The sequence below is a fragment of the Balaenoptera musculus genome, chromosome 9, assembly GCF_009873245.2.
Source record: "Balaenoptera musculus isolate JJ_BM4_2016_0621 chromosome 9, mBalMus1.pri.v3, whole genome shotgun sequence".
Taxonomy (NCBI): Eukaryota; Metazoa; Chordata; class Mammalia; order Artiodactyla; family Balaenopteridae; genus Balaenoptera; species Balaenoptera musculus.
The window spans coordinates 104,246,954-104,254,222 of record NC_045793.1 but is presented as its reverse complement, the minus strand read 5'-3'; the positions used below and the strand labels follow the sequence as shown (position 1 = coordinate 104,254,222).

The following is a 7,269-nucleotide window of genomic DNA, read 5'->3' as shown; positions in this document are numbered from 1 at the left end:
CTGTACCTCTATTTTGTACCATTACAATGATTTCCTTTTGTGATGTTTTCTTTAGAGGGTTTGAGTGAAATTAAAGAAAGAGCCAATCTCTACTCTTGGTATTTAAATCAAACCCAAATGTTCTTCAAAAGAATTACGTTTTCCTTCTTTGTTTCCAAGAAAACAGCAACTCTTCTGAAATATCATCTTAGTTCTCCCAGGGTCCAACATCTAGAAAAGAAATAGATGACTGAGGCACAACCCACTCTGGGAGTTGTGGCCCTGTTCCTGACCCTGCAGGAATCTCTATTTCCAGTCCGTAGTTTATCCCCAGAACATGGATGCAATGTGAAAACCTTTCCGCACAAGGTCTATGGAGAAAAGGGGAAACAAACGGAAACTAGCACGAAAGAATCAGCTGCCTTGGGAAGAATGAGAATGTTCACTCTCCAGGGCCAGCATAAAGTGCAGGAGTGAAGCCAACATCCACCTCAAGCTCTAGCAGGCAACATGGAATATGTCCAGGATAGCTTGATTGAACAGTGCTTTCCAGAAATTGTCAAGGACCAAATCTCAGACTTTTCCCTTTCTTTGCTTGTTAAAAGGTTATAGTATAAATGTAAATTATTCTTTTCATCTTAATGATCCATCCCAAGCATCCATCCACTGGCGAATCGTGTTACATGACAACACGAGAGTATATATACTACTCTTTGTCCTTCTAGACTGAAACAAACATGAACCTTTCTATTCCCCAAATGCTGTCACAAAGCCTATGATTGAAAACCTCTAGTTTTGCTCTGTCAAGGAGTTACTACCAACGCCCCCCCCCCAGCACTTCAACACAGAAGTTCTATAATTTTGTTCTCTACTTAGGAAAGGCAGTGTCAAGGTCCAGTATGCTCTAAATTGTCTTAAAAGTAACCACAGCAAGAACTACAGTCCATATGACCTGTCAACAGACAAGCAGATCACAATTTGTCAAAGCTAAGAGATTCAGCAATTTATATTTTTAGTGCTTGAGTCCTTTATCAGTCTATCCCCAGAGTTAGCTTTTTCTTGGCTGGAGTCCAAAAATACCAACCTATCATCTGGGTAGAAGAGATTCTTATTATTACCATAGATTAGATGAATGTATCTCAGAGAATTTATTGTTTCCATATCATGAGATGAAGCTTCCTTGCCTGGAAACCATCTCTGAATACAAAGTGTCCATTAGTCAGCCTGAGATCCCCCATCAGAGGGATGGGTGCTGTTTGAATCCATGGGAAGGAGTGGGCTGCAGCTTCCCTGATTGCAGTTTAGGTTGAGAAAGTCGTTCTCCTCTGCTGAGATGGCCGGCTGGCATCACCAGTCAACATTAAGTGCTAGGTGTGGTACTGCTGGGCTGGCATGGGTCCCCTGCATCATCCCAATCCATGAAATGTCAATGTCACCAACAGTCTGAAGTAAGTCCTGACTGAAAGGGTGAGACAAAGGCTCGCAACTTCAATTTGCCAGACATCCTTGCAATTATAATATTGAGCCACTTATTAAAAGCTAAGTGGTTTCTGTCCTGTAGAAAAGGGCAGAATGTAATCGTCAGTGTCCCATTGGAAGAGTTGATCAGTTTCCTTGGAACAGTGGGAAATAGTGCGAGGAACAAGACCTTGATCAGTTCCATCACATGGCCTGGGGTTAGGACACTCGGATTATCTGTGTCATAGCCTCTTCATCTGCTTGATTTGCATCCTGCATATGGGGACCATCTTTTTCCTTTAGAGAGAAAAATAGTCCACCTTCACCACGCTTCCGTGCCATGGCATGATGGTGCCGAGACTCATGCAGGTATTTCCTTCTTTCCTTTGGAATTTTCCCTTCTGCCTCTAATTTAGCCCAGGCTTGCCGCTTCTTAAGTATATGGTGGTACTGTTTGGCATTCACATAGGGAGGCTCTTCTTCAAGCATCTCTGCCCCAGGGAGAGGGATGCTCTGGACTGCAGGCACAGAGCCAGCACCGGGCACCGTCACGACCACCCCTCCTGAACTGACCACATTGCCTGCCACTGGTAGTGTCACAGTGACAGTCTCTTGCCCACTGCTGGTTGTGTTGGCATTGGCTCCAGTCTGGACAATCTGTGCTTCTGCCAAACTGGCTGCAGGTTTGATGATCATGCCTTGCTGGAGAATGGTGCCATCTGCATTAACTGGCTGATAGACGATGGTCTGCCCTTCGGCAGTCTGTGCTATTTGCTGCCCCTGGACAGCAATCTGCTGTTGGGTCTGCATCTGGCCAGCGGTGATGGCTGTCTGGGGCTACTGGATGATGATCTGCTGGGTCTGGCCCTGCTGGCCCTGCACCTGCATAGCCTGCTCACCCTGTGTCTGGATCTGTCCAGGTGGGACCAACTGTATCTGCTGCAAGCCCTGTGTCCCAGATACAGGTACTTGCATGATGGTTTGACCTGGACCATGATGGGTTGGCCAGTTGATGTGATTGACTGGCCTCCACTGACCTGTACCATTAATGGCTGTCCCTGGACCTGCTGCGGAATCTGTCCAGCCTGTACAACAATCTGCTCTGTTGAACCGTTGCTGTTTGCTGTATACTGGTCCCTCCAAGTTAGAGTCTTGACCACAGTGAGTTTCACTCTGGAGATCCTAGAAAACTTCAAGATGCACTCCTTGGGAACATGGGGGAGGTACAGCTGTATATAAGCAAAATGTAGATAAATCTTTCCCCAGACTTCTCTCCAGGGCTTCATGAATTCTGAATGCAGGGGCCTTCGTGTCAGGCAAACCCTACACCCCCCGGGCTGGGGCCTGAGAAGCTGTGCCTAAGGGTCGGGGGAACGGGGACGCATCGCATCCCCAACTGGCTCTGGCACCCTGCGAGGGTCTGGACTCTGACTTGCCTGCTCCCCAGGGTGCTGTCCCCGCGCGGGGTGACCCCCTGCAGGCCTTGGCCAGGAGTGACCCGGGGAGCTCGCAGGCTCCGGCAGGGGCTGTCAGCCGCCCCGCTTGGCTAGGCTCAGCTCGACTCCAAGATAGATAATCTTGAAAGAAATGTAAAAATCACCTTACAGCAAATTCCAACATAAAGAGAAATAAAAATGACATAGCAGGTAAATATTTTGAAACTAATTCTGTGTCTTATTTGTGAATAAATCAAAACTAGTAATTGGATGAGACTGATACATTTGTCAAGGGCCTTTCTGTGTTCTATACCAATTTTCTATTTCCTTAACAATGAATTAGGGAATGGACCAGGCTCTGTGCTATCTGCAAAAGAAAGAGAAATGAAAGTGATGCAGTGCTTGGATATTTTTCTGTTTTGGAAGATAAACCAGGAGACGCTAGGTAAGAGGGCCAGGCTATGGTGGAGAATACATAACATGTGACAGAAGCCCTCATTTAGTCTAGATTATTTCCCTTAGGGGAGGGGTTGGTTGTTCAAAGAAGAAAGGCTATGAGTTGAAATTTGAAAAACAATTTTAGAAGGTAAACACATAGTGAACAATTGTTATGGATAAAAAGCTTTCCAATAACAGGGAAAAGAATGTACAAATATAAGAAATGTTTTTCAAAAATAATAGAAAGCATGTTGTTCTTGGTAAAGTCTAACTGAATATGATTGGTACAAAGTGCTTGTAAAAGAAAAACAATGAGGGGACTTTCCTGGTGGCGAAATGGTTAAGAATCCTCCTGTGCAGTGGACACGGGTTTGAGCCCTGGTCAGGGAAGATCCCACACGTCATGGAGCAACTAAGCCCGTGCACCATAACTATGGAGCCTGCGTTCTAGAACCCGTGCTGTGCAACAAGAGGAGCCGCCACAATGAGAAGCCCGTGCACAGCAAACAAGAGTAGCCCCCGCTCGCTGCAACTAGAGAAAAGCCCACGCGCAGCAACGAAGACCCAATGCAGCCAAACATAAAATAAATAAAATAAATAAATTTATAAAAGAAAAAAAAACAATGAAAATGGAGCCAGAAAGATAAGCAGGAAAGGGCTAAATCACATAGACCCTTATAGATCAACTAATTATTTAATTTTATCCTTAAGTCAATAATGGAGAGTAATTGAATGATTTAGAAAATGGAAGTAGTATGGTGTTATTTATCTCTAGAAAGATCACTTTGGGAAAGAAGAGAGGAGATTAGAGGTTTAGAGAAGACATTTTCAGTATCTACACAAGATACAACAATGCTCAGAATTAAACAAGTATGAGAGTATAAAAATGTGGACCAACTTCAGAGTTCTTTCAACTTGAATCAACAAAACTTTATGATTAGATCAAGTAAGGGATGAGTTCAAAGAAAAGTAAGCCTCATGTGCCAACAGTGTGTCTGACTCGCTCACTTTTATAGCTTCATAATTTCAGACAGTTTTTGACTCATTTAGGCACTTAGTATGTGTTAATTAAATTAAAGAATAAGTAGATAAATGGTTTGTGTAATTTTGATATTTACTGAAGGCATATGGAGGAGAAAAGACACCGCGTGGACTTGTGAGGTGAAGAATATGAGTCATTCCGAAGAAACTGTTCAAGAGGCAGGTTAGAAATAATGACCCGGAGGATTCCAATTTCACAGTGCAGTGATCTGCATTAGACACACCCTACAGCAGATAAAAACAATAAAGTCTGAACAAATATTTTAAAAACCCAACTATTTGTAAGTACTTGAAAGTGAACCAAGAAGAATACTGAGATGATTTGACCATTGAAAGAAGGAAATGGTGTGTTCCCCTGAAGAGACTTTTCAGTGAGGACAGAGTTGAGAAACTAGTGGTCAAGCAGAAAGAGATGGTCATTACGGCGTGCGATGCAAAAGGGAGGAGATTAGGACTATCAGAGGAGCTGAAAATTGAAGATTGGCATCCCAGAAAGGAGATAATGAAAGAAAGAGTGTCCACAAATCTACTTATAAAATCTTAAAGCATCGACTAACCACCAACCTTGGAGGGGGTCTCCAAGGACATAGCTAGAGTTGAAAGGTTGAAATATTGAAGCAAATATGCCAGCTGCTGTCCATCATGAGGGAGACAGAGTTCGGAGTTTGGGTTCTAACAAATTAGAAGAGCTTAGTAAATACTGAAGGTTCACCACTAAAACAGGCCTATTCTGACCAAAGTATGATTTATTGCAAAGTATGGATCTTGCAAACCAACTGTTGAGCAAAGGGAGCTGAGAGAAAAGATGACATACTGTGTGGTTCCAATTATATGAAGTAGAAAATTGGACAAAGGTCATATGTGTCGTTAGAACCCTTATGGGAGATGGCGGTCACTGGCTGAGCAAGACATGAGGGGACTTCTGGGGTGCTGGCCCTGCTCTGTTTTGCCATTGAGTGCTGGCTACACAGGTATGTTCAGTTTCTGGATATCATCTGGCTCCACACGAATGGAATGTACACTCTGTGTGCATGTTAGATTTCCAATTATTTGAGAAAGAGAAACCGAAGAAGTACAGACTGAGAGCTGAGTAGCCAGGGAGCTAACAGGAGCCATTTATTGTGGACGGCTGGCCAAAGGGATGTACGTGTTAACCATGAATCTTTGCATATAATTATGTTGTTGATCTACATGATCAACGATAAAGACATTTAAATTGTATAAACCTATGAGCAATTCTAGAAATAATTTCTCTACAAGCCTGGGGGAGAATCACAGCAAGTAAATCCTTGAGGAGGGGCAGGAGGAAGTAGACTTTTTGCTGTACTAGTTGCTCTGCCTTTGCTGCCTGGTTTACTCAGCAGATGGTAGTGTCACCCTATCCATTATGTAGATGAGGAAATGGGGCTTAAAGAGATGAAGCATTTTGGCAAGCATCCTGGAGGCTGAGTGGTGAGACCCGCATGTGATCTTGGCTTAGTCACATCAGACAGAATGAATTTTAAAGGGATTCTAAACTTTATTCACATCTCTCTATGAATTCCGTCTCTACAAGGGAAGTCAGAGCCACTGCAACATCTCCCTGGATTCTCTTCCTCTCCTCGCCAATTACTCTATCTTCAGTGGTGGCTCCAAATCTCTCCTTTGACAAACCCCAAATTTTGTCCCTGAATGGTTCTCCTTCTCCTGGCCCAGCACGGCCTCCACCTACCAGGGCACCCAGGGCCCTGGCACCTGCACCCTACCTTGGCTCCCACCCCAGCAGATCCCCCTTTTAACTTGTGGGAGGGGGAGGCTCTGAGAAGGAGGGGCGCTTGTTCTTTCTCTTACTGCTTTGCTGTGCAATGGAGGTTTGAAGAATTAATTTCTCCTCCTCCTTCTATAAGAGAATCTTCCCTCAAACCTTCTACAAGTCTGACTGCCAAGCACCTTTACTCCTCACTGTCAGCAGCAGCTCTTGCCCCCGTTATTCTGACCCCTTCCCGATGTCCTTACACATTTACTGCAGTTACCGTCCTCTCCAGGCACCAACCTGGTCCTGCCTGTCATGCACCTGGTTGATGCATCTGCCTGCAGCCTCCTCGTTAGATACCGGGGATCTCATTTGCCCTCCTGGCTTCTGGGACACTGGCTCTCCCGGTCTTTTTCTTTTCCTGCCCTTCTTCCTCCTCCTGCTTCCTAAATGCAAAAATCCTGAAAGAGCTGGTCTTCTATCACACGTGTTGCTACCTTTTCTGCAAAATCAAATATTATCATTTTTGAGAATAGCACTCTTATTTTTTGTCTCTGCCTTATTCTCCTTCCCGTTTTAGCCTCCTTGTTCCACCGACTAACAGACACCTGCTTGCGGATGTGCCTCTAGCATTGCTAGATCACCGTGACTGCTGTGGTGCCTTCACATCCCTGCTCTGTCTTTTCCTCTGTTTCTCCCTGCTCTGTCCTTTCCTCTGTTTCTCATTTTCTCCTGATGGCACCATTTCTAGCACACAAGTTGAACACTTCCAGATCCTCCCCTCTTTTATCCAAACCAGTCACAGAACCTTCTGAGGATTCAATTTTGGCATATTCCTCCTGTTTGATTCTTTTTTGCACATTACCCTCTGTGGAATCTCATTACCTCTTGTCAGATTTAAGAGGTAAATCTCATGCTCATAACCCTCATAATCCCACTCCTCATTGCCACTTTAATATTTCTTTATAAAACTTCTAATCATGTGGCACCTCAGCTCTAAACATTTGCAGCAGGTCAGGCCCACTGGGAAGCAAGCTCTGAGGTGTAGTCTAGGGTGCAGGATGTTTATTAGGGGCGGCCTTTAGGATCTGTGCCTGTGGAGGTGGGGGAGCAGGAGAGAATGCAGGGAGAGGCTGAGATGTGAGCAGGTCCAATGCAGCCTTGGTGGACCCCTGGGAGCTCTGG

At 44.7% G+C, this 7,269-nt stretch overlaps 1 pseudogene; it reads right to left on the bottom strand.

The window, feature by feature from the left end:
• Window positions 1-1,299: 1,299 nt before the first annotated feature.
• LOC118900572 lies at window positions 1,300-2,723 on the bottom strand (annotated as a pseudogene).
• Between the last annotated feature and the right edge of the window lie 4,546 nt (window positions 2,724-7,269).